The sequence below is a fragment of the Cynocephalus volans genome, chromosome 11 (genome assembly GCF_027409185.1).
Source record: "Cynocephalus volans isolate mCynVol1 chromosome 11, mCynVol1.pri, whole genome shotgun sequence".
In the NCBI taxonomy this organism is placed as follows: domain Eukaryota; kingdom Metazoa; phylum Chordata; class Mammalia; order Dermoptera; family Cynocephalidae; genus Cynocephalus; species Cynocephalus volans.
This window is the reverse complement of record NC_084470.1, coordinates 109,347,181-109,365,082: the sequence shown is the minus strand read 5'-3', so window position 1 is coordinate 109,365,082 and position 17,902 is coordinate 109,347,181. Positions and strand designations below refer to the sequence as shown.

The following is a 17,902-nucleotide window of genomic DNA, read 5'->3' as shown; positions in this document are numbered from 1 at the left end:
TGCATCCTGTGTGAGCCTTCACAGGGCACTGCCACTCACTGTGCCCCTTTCCTTCATTTTTCAATTGAGGACAAAGTCATGCACCATCTGGTAGCCATGGATACCACACCCAACACACAAAATGGCCATACCAGGCATTTCTTCTAACATCTCCAGGGCTGTTTTTCCCTTCCTTAACTTCCTTCACCCTCAATCTTCAGTTCTATCCTGCACCAACTCTCTTCCAAAATTGGGATCAGTAAGAGGTGAGATTAACCCAGATCTAGATGTCTGAAGACCCAATATTGGGCCTTCTGCTCTGTTTTTTTAACAAGCTGTGTTACTCTGAACAAGCCGTGTTACTCTCAACAAGCCACTTAAATACTGCTAAGTTAACTCAGCTGTAAAAGGGACATGATAATCTGTGATTTCATAAACTTTCACCACACAGATATCATGTATTATTAGAAGAAATACATTTAGAAAAACAGTGGAAGGGAGTCATTTTGCATGTTTTTCAGTGGAAGCAGTAAGAAAACAATTATTTAATCAATAAGCATAGTTATTTCCAGCCAGCTTTGCTCAAAGCTGGTCACATGACCTTCTAAAGGAAAAGGCAAAAAGTCATCATCTGTCCCCTGTTCTAGTCCCTTCTCTTCACCTATAAACACTGAAAAAGGGTAATTGGGAAGCTCCAAGTTTTTTCCCAAGAAGGACCTTGGGGCCTTTGTCTAGTAGCCTAACTTCAGGGATTCTACTTAAACTGACTTAGGAAGGTTGTCTACCCTTGACACTAACCTTGGAAATTATAAGGACTTCTCACTTCCTTCTTTCCACTCTGTCTTGTACTGCACCCCACTTCTCACACAGCAATTTGGTGCCTCCCCTCTTTCCCTGGTCCCCTATACTTACCAAAACCCACATCCTCAAAACAAGTATGCAGAGCAGGAAAGACCTCTTGGAAGGGAACTCCACCTGCTCTGCAGAGTGCCACTCGGCCACATCCTGGGAGCAGCAGGCAACCATCTGGGAAAGACACCAGAGAGTCTGGTGGATCCCAGGAGGCTAAAGTACAAGAAGGCACAGGATTTCTCCAGTGCCCAGCCTGGGTTCTAGGGGAAAAAGAAGGTTATTTACTATAGCTTTTACATGACTGCTGAAAGACCAGATGACAGTATTCCAGACTTGACGGCCATGGCAAAACCTGCATAAAAAGGCCACACTTCTCTTTCCATTTGCCAGAAATGCTTTCATTAGACACACAGGAATGACTCTCCTCCACCCACGTGTCCTGAAGTTCTTAGAAGTTTATTAGGTGATAGTCACACCAATTAGAAGACATCACCACAGTAAAGAGAAGAATCTTTCTATGAGGGGTCAAAACCCAGAGAACAACTTCCATATCTGCTATACATTGCTATAATCTTAGGAAAATAATGTAGGGGAACTGAATAACTCAGGTTTTTCATTTGTAAAATTTGGAAGAAAATGTGACTTATTTTAAAGATTTTTTTTAAAAATCAATTAAATAAGAGAAGAGCTATTTTCAAATAAAAAGTATTAAATTGTATTAAACACCTAGTCTCCTAATACGATTAATCTAACATATGTCTATATTTGCAAATATACATCAGAACTTTAGAAAATCTCCAGTGTTAAAATCTGAAAAAGCAAAAAGGTACCGCTACAAATAATATTATTTACAATATTTAATATTATCTACAAATAATATTATTTATCCCCATGTTGATATAGCTGTACTTCTTTTCTCTGCCTCTTTTTCTGTGTCTATACCTTTGCATGAATCTCTGTGTCTCAAAAGGTAGCATAATGTAGTAGAAGAGTTCACTGGATTTAAAAATGAAATACCATAGTGTAAATCCCAAATCCATTACTTATACTTGTGTTGCCTTGGACAAAATAATGTCTAAAATCGGGATGGTAATCCTAGACCATCTACTTCCAGGATTGTTTGAATGCTAAATGAGAGACATCTACTTGCATGCCTCTCTCTCTCTCTTTTGCTGTCCATAAGATAGAATTAGTTATATTTCTATATTTTCTGTGACTATTGAATAACGAAATTAAGTTGCCTTTTACTGTGATCAACTTCCCTGTTTCTAATTTGAGTCTTCTGAATGCCTTAGAATAAATCTATTTCATAATTCTTGGGTCTCTCTTTCATTCCAGAATACATACCTCTCCCACAAACCCTGCAAGTTAAGCCTGACTTAATGAGGCAGTATGCATCCATGTAGGGAAGATTATAAATCTGAGGCTTGACTCTGTCACTCATCAGCTGTGTGGACTTGGGCACATTCCATCACCTCTTTGACGCTCCATTTTCTCATTTATAAGATGGAAATAACAATATCTCATAACAGTAGTGACAGAATTAAATCAATTAAGATATATAAAACATATGGCATAATGCCTAGTTTAATAGTAAATGCACAATAAAAAGCAGCTATTATTATGACAAAACTAAAAATTAGTTTTGTGTATTAATAACACCATGGCTAATGTTAATCATGGCAATTTGTGGGGGAGAATCTCAAGATAGGATGCTATCCCATCAAATAGCTCGGAGATATTTACTGAGCACATACTGTGCGCCAGATAATGTTCTTAGTATGTTACCTGAGTTAACTCATTTAATCTTCACTACAATCCTATGAAGTGGATACCATTGTTACTCCAATTAAAAATGAGGGAATATAGACTTGGATTGTTTCAGTTACTTTCCTAGGTCATCACAGATAGTTGAGGCAGAATTCAAACTCATGCTGTCTAGTTCCAGAGCTGTGATGTAAAGGATCTTCCGAAATCATGTTCCTCCAGAAGAAGGGGCATCTTCTAGACCAATTGGCATGTTGCCAGGTATTTGTTACTAGCAATAAAGTACTGGAGTCTGCTAATTATTTTCTTTTTAATTTAAATGCATACGGTTGCACTTATAATGGCATTACTCTCGTTCACCAAAATTCTATTTCCTCTAGTGCAGAAAAGAAAGCAGTGCAGCCCAAGTGAAAGCTCTGGGAACAGATTACAGCCCTGAGTTCACCTGTGGTATGTTCATGTCACCCATCAGCATCAGCATCTCTGCCATCACCACCACCACCGTTTCCATCACCCACCACCGTCTTACTATTTATTGATCACTCTTTGCCAGGTATGTGGTAATTCTTCACATACGTTTCCTGTATGTATTACAGCAGAAGACGATGTTGAAAACCACTGAGCTACACCATTTCAGATGCATGCTTACAAGTACGTGGCTCTTACAATGGACTTTAAAAAGGCAAGAAGAATGACAATATTTACTGGTACCTATTTTGTGTTAAGCACTAGACTAGGCACTTAACATAGGTAATCTTAGTAAATCCTCACCAAAAAAATCCCTAAAATATAAGCATTATAGTTATTTTAACCCCAGTTTTACAGCAAAGGGAACCACACAGCTCGAAGCATCTTTCCCAAGTATCACAGTTTCTAAACTACAGCTTCAGGATTTGAACCAGATCTATATGATTCTTTGGAGCAATCCCTTTAGGATAGTCTTATCATTTCCTAAGCTGGATTATTTTTTTCCCCTATGATAAAATCTCTCTTTTATAGTCTATTCACTAGAAGGCAGAAGCTCTCAAAAATGTGCTGGCTTACAAATCAGAAATCCCAAGTTCTAGCCCTGGCTTTACAGCTCACAAGTTGTATGACTTTGGACAGCTTGTTTCTCTATTAAATGAAGAGTTTCCAGCTCTAACCTTCTACACTCCATGATTTCCCTAGAAATAGATAGCAGATACCCAATGTCATTCATATGATATAAATTCTAATCACAGGCTCTTTTTCTGCCCTCAGAGGAGAAGGTAATGGAGAGGACCATCAGATGAGGGTTGTTGAGAAGGCTGGCTGGGAAGTGTGAGAAAGTCATCCACCTTGCAGCTGTCCCTGTCTGAACAGTACCATGGATAAACAAGAGTCCCTCTCTAGAGATCTCTGCTGGCACCTTGTCTTCATTCCTTTCTGAAAAAAAAAAAAAATTCATATCCTTATGAAGAATGTATTGCTTTCTGCTTGCAACTGCCAAAAACCCAACTGTAGGCAAAATCCATCTGACAAAATCCCTTAACTGCTTTGATGCAGTTCTTAAAGGAGATTAGTTGTTGGAAGGTCACAGAGAAGCCATCCCACTGCACACTGCAGCTTGGGGTTTCAAAGCTTCCACTACTGAAGGAATCTCCATGCTTGATGCCCCTTCTCTCCATGCTGTTTAATCAATGAATCAACAAATAGTTACTGAGTAAGGCTTCCCTGGGGTCCACAGGTCACTTCAGATGTGGCTCTCCAGTTCAATAGCAGGAGAAAGAAAAACACATTTTTTTTTTTTTTTTTACTCTTCTTAAAATTTCCATTTATAAAACTAGGGCTGGCATCAAAAGACTGTGGGTCTCCTATCCCTCTTTTCCTCTTCCCTGAACCCTCTGATTCACAAAGAAAAATAAAATGCTATGTAGCTGAGTGAATATATAAGAGGAAGGAGGGAGGGAAGGAAGGAAAAAACAATGAAGGGAGAAGAAAAGGAGTGGGAGGGAGGGACAGATGGAGGGAGGAAAGACCCTTAGATTTCAGGAAGGTCAAAGGATGCATTGAACATGTAGACAATATTCCCAAGAAATGTCTCTTTGGCAGCACATAACCTCCATGCTCACTAGCTTGTTAATTATTACTGCTCTTTAGTTTACATGATTATCTTTGAAACCAACTAGTGACCACTAGTGTTAGGCATTTAGGATGGTGTAATTATAAATCTTATGCCTTTAAGTGTCCTTCTGCTCTCACTCTAGCAACAGGATCTTACATAAAATGTGCATACAGCTTCAATAACCACAGAATCATAAATCCTAAATGCAAAAAATTATTAATTACTTTTCCTAGATAATTTGCATGAAAATGAAAAAATGCATAATAAGATATTATTTTTGTCTTCTAATAAAAATTTTACATAAAATGCTGCACTGTGCTACAAACTGTATCACCATCTCCCAAGTGATGACAAGTTACCGCAATGTGCAACTGTCACTAGAACAGGACCAAACTAGGATCTGCATATTGTCCTTCTCTGCCCAGCACACACAGCAGGATTCTACTTAACTATATTTTTCATCCATCAAAAATAATTAGGACTTACTATGCCATGCATGTTACTAAATACTTGCTATACATTATCTCATGAAACCCTTTCAACCACGATTGGTATGTGTTACTATCTGCAATCTACAGAAGAGGATGTGGAAAGTCAGAGAGGGGAAGTCACTTTGCCTAACATCTTAAATATAGTTAAGTCAAGAGCAAAGACTCCAACCCATGTCTGACTCCAAAGACTATACTAACCACCCTGTAGCTGACTGACACTTTTAGTCTTATACTTCAGCTTGAGAATCAAGGTGAGGAAAAGTAAAAACATGCACTTCTATTATAATTTAGCCAAAACCTCACATGGATTTGGTGTTCCCATATCTGCTTCATATTGCTCATTTTTCCTCCAACATTAATTACTAGTTTCTTCTTTCATCTTTTTTTGATAAGCATAGCTGGTATTAGAATAGCAAACCAACCATGAGACCACAGCCTTAACCATGACATTCTAAAAAATTTTTCAGTCTAAGCATGCAGTAAGGCTCGCCAATATCTCGAAAAGATTGATTTTAAAAAAATGCTTAAATGTAAGTATGTTAACACTTGGCACTTACAGACCTAAACAAAGAGTTGCTAGATAAAATCTTGAGTATACACAGAGGGGACTGATACTTTTACATCTTACTGAGCTTCTCAATTACAACCCTCACGCTTTTTCATGTGCTGATTGGTTCTATCATAGTGGAGGTATTAATAGAAAAATACACACCTGAAAGTCTATCATTCATTATGACATGTATATATATATTATGCATCTGTTCAAAAGAATCTACCTGTTAAAATGAGGAAAACTATAAACACATCACTATCTTTTGTTCCAAGATGATACAATTATCCAGACCATCTGTGTCTGAAAACAGGTGTGGCTCAAGAAACCAGTTCAGGTCTGTTTCACCTTGAGACACAACATGCCTAGACAGAGTCATCCTTTGCTTAAGTGCCTGTAGTTACTGGAGAGTGACTCTGAGCATCTTCACTCCCGCGTACATGTACTGACTAGGACCACCCTCCAAACCCGGGTAAAGACACAGCTGTTTCCCCCAACTTTGACTACTAGCGTTTCTTCTTTCATTTCCTTTTAATAAGCATAACTGATAACAGTAATGATAGCCAAACATAGGTACAATTTGTTCTTCTTTCTTGGTTGAAGGTGAATTCATGAATACAATCATTTTCACATGACAGAAACCATCTCTGCCAGAGAAGTGCAAATATTATTGTAAAACCTGATCCATGTACAGCTCAGAAAAGGCCTGGGTGGCTGAAAACCTGGAGGTTCGGCACAGCACTCTCACAGCATCTGCATGTGCCTATTACCATACTGCAGAAGTTGTTTCTAAAGCAAGTAGCTTTCAGAAAGACCGAGGTTATGAATTAAGCCAGACTTAGGAAGGGAGAGAACAGACAGTTGTACCATTTAAAAACTAAGAAACGAAATGACCTATTCCTCTTATGTCAAGGCTTGAGAACTTCTAGCATGCAATTAGCATGACCTTCTGTAAAGGAAGCCCTGAAATACACAGACTTCCTTTTTATTTCTAAAATAAAGGCACTTACCAGCAAAAATCCACAAGTCACCACACTTTGCCCATAATTACACTGGCCAGCCTTCTCCATGGAAGCAGAGTGGGACCCTGCCAAGTTTGTGGAGATACCTACTTGGGTGGGTTGGAAACAGGTAAGGGGGGAGGAGGGGGGAGAAAAGAAAGACTTTCCCTTTAAAACTGAACAGAAGCTCATACCAAATCACATGACCTTTTACCGTAATTTCTATTAAAATCATTTCATGTCTGGTTGCCTCTGCGCTCCTGGCTCATTTGTATTGTTTACAACAAGTCATTGCACTGGCAGTTAGTGGTGGCTGAATCCATGGTTACCCGTTTTTACATTCACTAGTTAAATGGAATGCAGCTCTGCTGTGGGTTTCAGGGAGCAAGCTCTTAAGAAACCACAATCCAGCTATCAATCAGACTAATCTGAGAGAAATTAATCTTATAAACATAAGTATTGTTGCATATTAAAAATTGATAGAAAGGGGGCATGGGCTCTTATTGGTTGGAGTTACAAAAGTGGACAAGCTGAGATTTGACTTAAAGCCTCAGAATGTTTAGCCTGTGGTCTACATATGACAGCCGTTCATGTTGTGCATCTAAAAAGCTTTCAAGGGTAATACGACCACCCTTGAAAACAAATTCACCACCTTCCAAAATTCTGTGAGCATTTGTTTTACCTGAATGTTCTTAGAATCTAAATAGTGCCTAAATACAGGTTTAACCAGACTGCAATCTCGGCAAAGTAACTTAAACACATACATACAGGACACTAAAACACCAAACAGACAGCACTGGGTAGGATTCAATTAAGACAAAACCTCAGTGGAATGCTCTTTACGAGTAAATTAAAACTGCAAACTAATATGTTTTATTGAGAGCCAGAACAGTACAAATTCATTCCACTGTCTGTGAATTTATGTGGTTAATTCTTTAAAAACATTTCCCAAAGCTAACTTGTCAAAATGGACATGACCAACAATTATAATTCCTAATAAAAATTTAGAAGTTTTATAGTTTAATGCCCACAATAATTGTCCCACAAGTCACATCTAAATGCCAAATGAGAACAGCAAATAGTTAAAGCTAACATATTACAACCCCATCTACTGCAAAGTCACTGTATCAGAAGCTAGAATTGATTTGTTTCCTCAGAACGAATTGAAAATGAAGGTAACATAACGTCGGAAAAATCCCTCCTGCACTGCTAATCGGATATTGTATAATGGTTGATTGCAGCTTTGCCCTGTACTATTGCTGCCTAAATCATACATACTTACACGTTCTGGGTTCTTCCAAGAGTTTGGTGCAGTTTCAAGGACAAATGTCTTAAGGAAGCCTCTCTACTGTGCAGCAGGGAGCCTAGCTCGGATCTGATGACAAGAGCACAGTGCTAAGTCTGACAACAGAGAAGGAAACTTCCTGTGTGAAGAGGAGATCTTGGAAAGTCTCAGGGTGAAAAAAGCTGCTTTAAATGTGCTGGTTGATTTTCTCCCTGGTTGTGTATACACAGTAGCAGCTGATCTGTGTTTGCAGCCCTGCAGAAAGGAACCTTTACTGAAAACCAATGGCATCACATTTCAGTGGAGCTGGTGCCAAGTGCTGGGAGCAGAGCAACCTTTGACAACTTCACACAATTCAACCCAGCAGACTTAGCACAGGTCAAGAGGAGTGTGCAAAGCGTCTCCCCACCGGGTTTCATCCCGGTTATGTTAGCACAGTACCTGGGAAACTAAACACTGGTACCAGCTGGACTTTGACAACAGTGTAGGATATTCCCTGGACTTAACTTAAATGTAGTTTCTGTCTCTGCTCTCCTGATCTGCCATGCACTATATTTTAACAATTTTTTTTAAAATCCAAATTTTAAAAATGTATGTCCCTCTGTTTCTTACATGAACCTTGTTATTTAAGGGTCCTCTGATGTTCCTCTAAAATAGTCTGAGGGAAAAATAATACAGGATTGAGTAGTATGGTACCAAATTCTGTATTCTGCCTCCCAGTTCAGAGGCGGGGGGGTTTGAAATTACTGTGTGATTGGGGGCCATTTCATTACTGTTCATTATAAACTGGGGGTGACTGCAAAACTTCCCTCCCATAGAACCAACTATTACAATGAGGCAATGGGGACATTAATAGCAGATGAGCAATGGAGAACATACAATATGCTGCTCAGCAGTGGTATTACCATCTTTATTACCACCCTTAATATGGAAGACAGTGGAAATTCTAGACCTTGCCCACTGTGGGAGTGAGAGTTAAGAGAACATAAGAGACAGACAGACCAGCAGTTGTAACAAACTTAGTTCAAGTCATCAGTTGACCACTTCACCATGGGTGGGCTCCTAACTGCCCTTCCTTTCTCTTCTGTCCCTGTGACAAGTGTAGGTCACGGTTTACTGTACAGTATCTTCTCATTATGGTGCGTCTTAACTTCAAAAGGCAGAAATCAGAACCAACAGTTTCGCAGAAGGCCATGTTAAATGTGTCAGGCAGATCAGGGAACTGTTCTCCTACTTATTTGAGAGCCGGTCCAGGAGCTGCCTGGGCAACTGGTGAATTATCCACGATTTTTGCTTTTCATTTTGGCTGCACTATTATTCAAGAATAATGATAATTCCTTTAGATTTAAGAGCCCATGTAAGATAATAAATAGAGTCTGGGCTCTGGTGCCACGTAGATTTAATTTCCTATCCTGACTCTACCACTTTCTACCTGTATGAGGTTGGGAGTTGCTTAAAATCTCTAAACTTTTCTTTCCTCCTCTGTGAAATGGAGTAAGTTTTTGTGAAGATTTAAGGATAACACATGTTGAGGGCTTACCACAGTGCCTGGCATGCATGCATTTACATTTACTGAGCTTCCCCTCAGAACCAGGCACAGTGCCAGACACTGGAGGCACAGAGTCAATAAAGACATGGTCCCTACCCTCAAGTGCAGTTCCACGGTGTTAAGTCTTCCCTCCTTACCTCCTGTAATTTGTGTGGTCTCTATCACAAAACATAAAACACTCTCAAATGCTCTGTCTCATTTGATCCTTTCAATAATCCTATGAGGTAGATGAAGCTATGCTCAATTTACAAATGGGGAAACCACAGCTTAAAGAGGTGTGGGGCACACAGTTAGTAAATCACAGCCTTAACATCAATCTAAGTTCTCTGGTTCTGTCAAGTACTCTTAAAGAGTGCATATGAATTGGCCATGTAGCATTCATTTTCTCACAATTTCATATTGAACTGTTATTGTAGCCGTTTCAGGTGCATATACTGTACTTCCCTAATGGTAGTATAAGACCCTTAAAGAGAGAGACTACATCTTAAAATTACTTTGTATTCTTTAACAGACCTAGCATGATATGAAACATATTACATGTTCAATAAATTTTTCTAAATTGCAAAGAAATTCAAGCTGAGTCAATTTTACTACCTACGATCAACCTCATAGGAAGCTAGTACCAACCCTTCAATAAATAAATGATGGTTTGGAGGTTATTTGTGGCCTTCCAATACTTGTGCCTAAATTACTTACAAATAATTGTATATATGTCAAAGTTTTTAACATTGATTCATAAGTAAACCCCCTGAAGACTGTCTGCTTCATGTGCTTAGCACATGTTCTGTACATTGAGGTGCTAATGAATTTCGGTAAGAGTGATTAAATATTTACTTTTAAATTCGAACTTGACCCCAAGACATCTCTTGATTTCTAGGTTCACTCCAGTCTCTAAGTTTAATGGATCACAAAGTGTAGAGCTGTTGATCATTAATCTAGTGAATCAGAGCAAGCACACACCAGTCTCAGGAAGAATCCAAGCAGATTTTTGTATCTTGTTTTTTTAAATACATATATTTATTGTCTGTACAAACAGCCCAAATTTCTTCAATAATTATTGATCTACTGCTTCATTTTATGCTTTGAAATGTAGTTCTTTTCTGATGGAAGAATTGGTTAGACATTTAAGAGTGAACCACACATAAAAATATCCTTAAAAGAGATCTATACAGTATCTAGAACTTGGAGTTCAACTGAGGTATTACATTCATTAATTCTAATGTTATACCTGAAAATCTTTTTTTAAATTAAATTGATATCAGTATTTATATTAATTTACTGCCAAACAATGATTCCTTTAGCCCTAAAAGAAATCCAGGAAATTTAGATGAATATCAATGTCATGGCAAAAGTACAAATGACAGGCAATGCCTGAGACAGAGAAAACAATTACTGAATACATTGTTTGTTTCCAAAGTCATTCACTTGTTCAATGTAAACAAGCTGTGGCCATCTGTAGGGGAGAGTAAATATACTCCTCCAGCACAGCATTGCATACTGTTATGCAGGCTTGCTAATATCTCTACATTCACCTGCCCAGCTGTGTACTACTTCCTGCTTCCTCTCTAAATAAAGTAATATGGAAAGCACCTACCACAGTGCATGGTTCACAGTGGACAAAGAAGGCGCCAACCAAAGACTGCTCTGGAGCTAAACAAATTTGCCTCAGAATGGCCAGACCTGGTTAGCACAGAGAACTGGTTGACCCCATGACTCTTCCTCACCACCTAAAGCTAAATAACTTCAAAGTTTGCAAGCACTTCTAAATCCAAGAGTCTCACTCAACTCTCACAACCATTTTGAGAAGTAGATGCTTTTATTATTCACATTTTTACAACTAAGAAAAATTCAGAGAATTAAATAATCTCCCCAAATCGTACAGGCAGAAAGTGGCCCAGCAGAAATTTTGATGTAAGAGCTCTGACTCTAATTCCAAAGCTTCCCACAGAACACACCGTCCTCTCCCTTCAGGGGATGTGCACACAATAGTTTCATCCTTTTTCCTTCGGCTTCACATCCCATGGCGCGGTGAAATGTAGATATAGAGCAGCCCATTTTTCACGCAAACGCACGCGCGCACACACACGCACACATTCCCTTCTTGCCTTCTCTCACATCTTGGCCAATTACTTCAGAGAATAATTTTTTCTATCTCCATCTTTCCTCGCTCCCACTTTTCAATGAATTTGGGTGTCAAAAGTAAATCTTACCACTGGTGATAAACTTAGAAGCAGTGCTAATGTTTCACTATCTCAAGGGAGAAAAAAAGCCACATACTTTGCAACCAGTCTAAAATTCCTCAAAGTTTCTAAAAATCACTCTCAGATACTCCACAATAGTTTCCATCTATCTTTTAAACTTCCAGTTACGTGTGCGGTTTCAACCCTCCCAGGACTAGATCAATGATAAACTATTATTTAGTTTTACTACCTTTTTGTTATTTACCAATTGTATTGTAGCACGACTGTTCTTTACATTTGGTTAATCAGTGATAATACAATATTTCATTCCAGTAAGTAACAATAGGCTTCTATCGTCCAGCTTAGGGAAGTAATCAGCATTTAAGACAGTTTTTGTGTGTGTGAAAAAGATGTGTTTTAAATACCGAATAATTGATCTACAATGGAAAAAATTTAATGTCAACCTGACTGTCTGAATTTCAGGAGGCCTTCATCCAAACCACTGAGCCTGAGCTCATTTACTACTCTACATGCTGTTATTTCCAGTCTTGGCACAAGGCCATAGTTAAGTAGATAATTAGTTTATGGAATAGAAATAAATAAGAGTACAATTAATCGGTTGATTCATTATTAATCAATCACTTAACTCAGAATCACAGGGGCAAAGTGAGGGGTAGACCATCTAGTCCAAGCCCTTTATTTCAGAGATGAATAAACAAAGGTTCCCTGTTGTTCTCTGAGGAAGCAGGTGACCTGATCATACCATAAACTCTGCTCAGCACCATTATGACTGACCTTTAGTTGCAGACCCATGTTCAGGAGTTATACACATTAGCTATAAAGAGAAAATTTCTAAATTTGAAGGTGATTGGTCCAAAGGATCATCAGATATTATCTCCCAATTCTGCAACCTTAGGAAAATAAATGTTCATACTAAATAGAAAATGAATTTCTAGTAACTGAATTAAACTGTTCATCTAAATAGCCAACTTTGAATTTCTCTCCACACATAATAACTTGGAAAATATATATAGCCTGTGTTTACTATAGCACTATAGCTACAGTCTCTAAGAAGAGCTATAACTCGCTAACAATTTTCCTGATTTATGTTTGAAAACATACAGGGCATGAAATGATCTCTGCAACCTTACATTTTCCTCAAGAACACTGGTGAGCAGAAGATATATTCCAAAAATCATGTGGGATTACTTGTTACATCTTTTTAAATAGAAATATATAATAAGCAATTATGCACGTTTCACTAAAAAAAAGTCATTAGATTTTTTTCCCCATTAATGGAGGAAAGAAGAAAAAAGTAAGGAAGCAGAGAAAGGAAGGGAGGGAAAGAGGAAGCGGGGAGGGATCTCTAATAAAAGAATCTGTTTTCATACAATGTTTACATTGTAAAAAGCGATTGCCTTCTTAAGTGAGGAAGTGCAATAAATATCCTTGTAAAGAACAGCTTATGGATAATGTATGGTTACAAATTATAACCCCCTATACAAACATTAGTTATTCTTGTGGTTAGTATTTAACATATATGGAAAGTTGCTTCACAATCTATAATTATGCTAATAAAAATAGGTATTCGTAAATATAAATTATATTGCTCATAAAATCAGCCTTATTAATTTAATATATCTTACAGTGAGACCAAATATAAATGGGCCACTCTGGTAACATAGATATCTGGAAACACTATTTATCCTACCATATAAGTATCTGTCAGATACAAAAGTTTTGTATGCTTCATATAATGTTGGCATCCTGAATTCGAATCTTCAAAACAGTAAAAAATCAGTCAGATATGAATATTCTCAAAGTTAAAAAAAAATAATTTGTTTATATAAGGGAAGTAAAATAAGCAAATTCAATAATTAGCATCCTTTTTAGAGTTCTATCCAGCTCATTTATTTCAACACATGTGCCATCTGAAACAGCCATGAGTATCCATAAACAAACAAAATATCTGTGAATTTATCTCCAGGGATTCCAAACACATTCAACTCTTTTTTGTGGTAACTACGATCACTACCTTGTTTACATTAACAAAGCATTTCTTCTTAATAGAAATAGAACTAGAGGCCTGACTTAAAACTATAAATGATTCTTCTTTACAACTACAGATATTATGGAGCATGTTATAAATACACTATGAAATATCCATATATGGTGCCCATGTCCGAAGGAGAATGAGAAATGGAATTTACACCCAGTATATCGAAGAAGGAAGGAGGTAAGCTAAGGCGTGGCCTTTTACGAATGGAAATCATCAGGGCTGAGCAAATGAATGGTGTCTAATCTCCAAGAAACAGATGGCTTCCCTATCTATGTCATAAACGCATATAGAGTTGTAATACTATCACAGGAATGTTTATCGAGAACATATCAGCAGGAATTTGTATTTAAACAAATTTGCAAGGATTTTTCCAGTTACCTGAATTGGAGGGTGCAGAACCATAAGGCTGTGTGTATCAATATTCTATATCAAAAGTCTATATTACTTTCTGCAACTATCTCCTAACAGAAGGCTCCACAGCTCTGGCTGTCCTTCTTGGCCACCACCATCACCACTGATTCCCAATATAAAGTACTATTATAAATTAGGTTCAAAATAATCTAAAGAAGATTGTCTGGAGAAAAATCCTTAAACTCTCCTACAACACTCACCCCATCCACTAGCATGAGAGAGTAAGCGCACATTCCTTGCTCTGATTCCTAAGGTCCACTTACTCTACTGGGATGACAAAGCTAATCTAAAAACTGAATTGCAAAGCCATATTATTCCACAGCTTTGAAAAACTGACAATAAAGTCGTAAGAGAAAACTTCTTTGTTTGCACAAGAGGCCCCAATACAGTGTATTGACTTTATAAAGAAATTTAAATAAATTTTTAAAAATCACAATATTATGAAATGTAGTAATCATTACTTCAAAACAACAGATTCTGTTGTTCATGGAGAATTTGCAGTTGGTTTTCTCATATCAGTGGTTCAATTGAAAGATTCACCAACTGCTCCCTAGAGAAAACTGAAGATCTGCATTTAAATGGAGATAGAGTATTTCCAAATGCACAGTACCTAGGAGGCAGATACTGTCAAGGTTTCTTAGTGAGAATAACTCAAATGATATTAAGTGCATTTCAATGATGTGGCTATTTCCATTCATAGGGTTCGGGCTGTTTCTATAACATTCTTTTTCATCTGTGTATTCTTAATCATACTTGTCTCAAAAAGTTAAAATTAAACCTTGCTACACAGCAAAGTCCTCATGTTAACAATAAGTAATTACTACCGTGCATATCATTTCTGATGTGTACAGGAAAAGACCACAGAAGATAGCTTGGCCAGAAATGTTAAATAATTGAAAAGTATAATGACTTAATAGAGTAGTAAGCTTCGTTTACAATGCAGCCAATTTAAAGCCATAAAAATACTGTGTAAAAAGTTTATCTTGTGGTTGACCATTACATATCCTATCTATTATTCAAAAGTGTCTCACCAGTGTTTTTTTTTCATTAATGTGGATTTTGGCATTTCTCTCAAAATCTTTCTATTCCCAGTTTTCCAACAATTTTGAAACAAATACAAAAATGTCTGTATTATATCATAAATTCCCTGCACTAGCACAATGAGATCTTCAATGTCTACTTCAAACCAATTTCACAGGTCAATTTGTAAAGCATACTTTAACCTCCTTCAATAGGATCTGTTTTGCATTTAACAGAGTCAAGCACACAAGATATTCAATTTAAAAAACAAAAAAAACTAAAGCTACAAGCTACTTGTATTGACACATCTGTAAACAAAGAGAGAACCTCATAAATAACCCCCTTTCCTTATCCAGGGATTTGTCTGTTTTAGGAAATGTCATGGGGCATCAGAAAAGTTTTGCTTTGAGTGTTGAGCTAAGGTGTATTGCATGTCTACGAAGGAGAAAAAAAGAGACATTTAGGATCAGTTTCAAACATAAGCCCATTACCTCTGGCAGGCTCATGCTAAAATTCTAGCTGCCACTGAAATGACCCTGTAAACAAGGCTACTGAGAACAGCCCTGGCTATTCCTCTCGGCACTTTCCTGGGAGACCTTCAGTGTTGTGTGGTTAGTTACATACACCTCATCCTGCTCTGCTGCCCTTCTCATGCCCATTCAAATTCAGAACGCAAAATGAAAGATGAAATATATTGAAGATCACTTAATATTGTAATACTGTTGCAGTAATAAGTGGTGCTCACTTGGAGATGGGAACATGGTACACTCTTGGTAACCTTTTAATTTCTGGAAAAATTGCACAGAATAAATTGAGCAGCACACACACGGAAACCTAATCAATTGATCTGCTTGATTTTGCTAAAACATCACCCATCAGAAATAGGCAACTCCCATTAAAGAAGACCAGCAGGTTTCAGTACATACCATGCACTAAATGCTACGGTGATTTATTAAAAAAGGGGGGAGGGGGATGATCACCCTTGTCAATGGACAGTTTTATGTGCTATATAATACCATTCTCAAAATACACTTTTAATTCTATGTAATGTGAGTTTAAAGAATTATGAGCATTGCTTTAGTAAAAATAACAAAGCCATGCACAAGACAAACATACGCTTAAAAGATCACCAAGGCCTGTTTCATTATATACTTGATTCTTTTCATACATGAAGGAAAAGAAACCCCATCAATGCCACCTTATCTCCCTCAGCATTTTCGTGTGCCTTCTTTCTGTCAGCCACTCCTCAGCTCAGAATTGAGAACTGTTCAAATTTCCCTCTCTTTCTCACAATGACAGAAGTATTCCTTAGGTTGGTTAACTCGTTTTGATAACATCAAATCTACTGGACAGGAGAAAGGAAAAAAAAAAAAAAAAAGGACCATGAAACCACTCCCAATCCCATTCTCTTGCTGTCCTCTCTAAGATATTCTGACTCTTTCCTCTTGCCTGCTGCTTCTGAATTTGGGCATTTTCCAAACACACTCCCCTATTTGGTCTTTGGGCAGTGTGAGAAACAAAAGAGAGTTTCTCTTCAAAACTAGACCAAGTCATTCAGCTGTTCTGAAACACACTTCACAACATCCGCAGGACTCTTGATCTCGATTAAAGTATTAAGCAGTAGTGTTTTGAAAGTAGTAGAAGGTCATATGTGGACCTAACCGCTTCTCTTCACCCACATGCGGAGAATTTCTTCCTTTTTTTTTTTTTTTTTCTTTTTTTGAGGGGGATAGAGAGGGTACTATTTTCAACATTGCCCTCTGGTTTATGTTAGCAAAATCCTTTGCTTTCTGTGTGTGCCTGTGGCTTCCTGCACGGCCACCGGTTCTGGTACTACAGCACAAACATAGCAAAAGTGCTTCCCTAGCAGAAGCAGACCCATGTGGCAATGCACAACATAACCAAAGCAAGCACAACAAACAAACACGCAGAGAACCATTCCACAGCACTGAGGCATACGGGGGTTTCTCCAGGCCCTTCCGGACTCTTCCAGAATTGCTCATTAAGATTCTTAAAGGGGGAGGAGGCACAGCTAGGAAAAGGTTGCTGGAAGGGAACAGAGGAGGAGGAGGAAGTTTTGCCCTCTGTGTCTTTCGTTGAGAATCTCCTGTCACCAAACATGGGGGGACAGGGGGTGTCCTATTCTGCAGATGCTGGGACAGACTTGAGGGGTAGAAGCGGGTAGGTGGTTTGAAATACTTAAAAGATGGTCGGGTGACCTCCGTGCAACTTCAGCGACTCCCTCGGGAAGGTGAAACGGTTGGGGAGACGGGAGGGAAAGGGGCATAGAGGACAGGAGGGAGACACCTAGGACCACAGCAACACCAGAAGGATTTTCCAGCCCACGACAGCAGTCCTCAACTCCTGGCACCACCCTGTCCCCAGCGACCCCATGTCCCCTCGCCCCTAACCCATCCCAGTGCCAGTGCCCTAACTCTGCCCTCAGTCTTTGCCACTTTACCAAGCACTGAAGTCTCTATCCAGGAAGGGGGATGGGACGGGTGTTTAAAGAACAAGTCTAATTGCAATTAGAATTGATCTGTGTCCCTAGCACACACGCTGACAGTTTTGCAGCCATGGTAAGGCAAGTCTGCAAGAGGTGGGCAGTAGTTATGGTTGTGTTATTGAGGTAGGGTTGTTTTTTTTTTTTTTCTCTCTCTCTCTCTCTTTTT

The 17,902-nt window shown here is 38.4% G+C and overlaps 1 protein-coding gene across 13 annotated transcripts in view; it reads right to left on the bottom strand.

The window, feature by feature from the left end:
• The window catches only part of ESRRG (estrogen related receptor gamma), a 546,637-nt gene that overhangs the window by 527,794 nt on the left and 941 nt on the right, over positions 1-17,902 (bottom strand). Inside the window, exon 1 of one of the 13 annotated variants that reach the window (XM_063113803.1) lies at positions 8,009-8,198. The exons of 9 other annotated variants lie outside the window; for them this stretch is intronic. The gene's annotated coding sequence lies outside the window, so the exon portion shown is untranslated. Of the gene's footprint in view, positions 1-6,735; positions 6,805-8,008; positions 8,199-17,902 lie in introns of those variants that run through there. 3 more of the 13 variants (XM_063113814.1, XM_063113807.1, XM_063113804.1) reach the window with 3 other exon arrangements.